Raw genomic sequence first — 1,236 nt, 5'->3', positions numbered from 1 at the left:
AATGAGAAGGAAGGAACCCTCCCCAACTTCTTCTATGAATCGAATATTATCCTGATACCAAAACCAAGCAAAGGACACAAGAAAAAAAGAAAACTACAGACTAATATCATTAATGAATGTTAATATAAAAATACTCAATAAAATCTTAGCAAATAGAATTCAGCCATGCATCAACAAAATAATTGGGGGGGGGGGGCTTTGTCCCAGGGATACAAGGCTGATTCATTATAAACAAATCTATAAATGTGATTCACCACATAAATAGAAACAAAAACAAAGACCATATGATCTTCTCAATAGAGGCATAAAAAGCATTTCACCATGGAAGAAGCCCAAGTGCCCATCAATCCATGAATGGATTAATAAACTGTGGTACATGTACACCATGGAATATTATGCAGCCTTAAAGAAAGATGGAGACTTTACCTCTTTCATGTTTACATGGATGGAGCTGGAACATATTCTTCTTAGTAAAGTATCTCAAGAATGGAAGAAAAAGTACCCAATGTACTCAGACCTACTATGAAACTAATTTAGGGTTTGCACATGAAAGCTATAACCCAGTTACAACCTAAGAATGGGGGAAGGGGGGAAAGGGAGAGGAGGGAGCGGGAGGTGGGTAGAGGGAAGGGGATTCGTGGGATTATACCAGCGGTGCATCTTACAAGGGTATATGTGAAACTGGGTAAATGGTCTGTAAAGCTAGTGAATGATGCCCCATGATCATATCAATGTACACAGCTATGATTTAATAAAAAAATAAAATAAAATAAAATAAAAAATAAAAAGCATTTCACAAAATTCAGCACTCTTTTTATAAGAATGCTTAACAAAATAAGCATAGATGGACTTACCTCAAAATTATAAAAGGCCATGTATGACAGACCCACAGCAGACATCATACTGAATAGAGAAAAATTAAGAACATTCCCGCTTAGAACTGAAACTAGACAAGGTTGCCCATTGTTACCACTTCCATTCAACACAGTGCTAGAAGTTCTAGCCAGAATAATCAGACAAGAGAAGGAAACCAAGGGGATCCAAATTAAGGGAAAAAAAGGGAAAACTATCACTTTTTGCTGACAATATGATCTTATACCCACAGATTCAATGAAGAGACTCCTAGAATTGATAAGTAAATTCAGCAAAGTCTCAAGTATCAATATCAAGGTACACAAATCAGTAGCTTTCATATATGGCACCAACAGTCAAGTGGAGAATCAAATCAAAGGTTCA

The sequence above is a fragment of the Nycticebus coucang genome, chromosome 6 (assembly GCF_027406575.1).
Source record: "Nycticebus coucang isolate mNycCou1 chromosome 6, mNycCou1.pri, whole genome shotgun sequence".
In the NCBI taxonomy this organism is placed as follows: Eukaryota; Metazoa; Chordata; class Mammalia; order Primates; family Lorisidae; genus Nycticebus; species Nycticebus coucang.
This window is presented reverse-complemented; position numbering follows the sequence as displayed.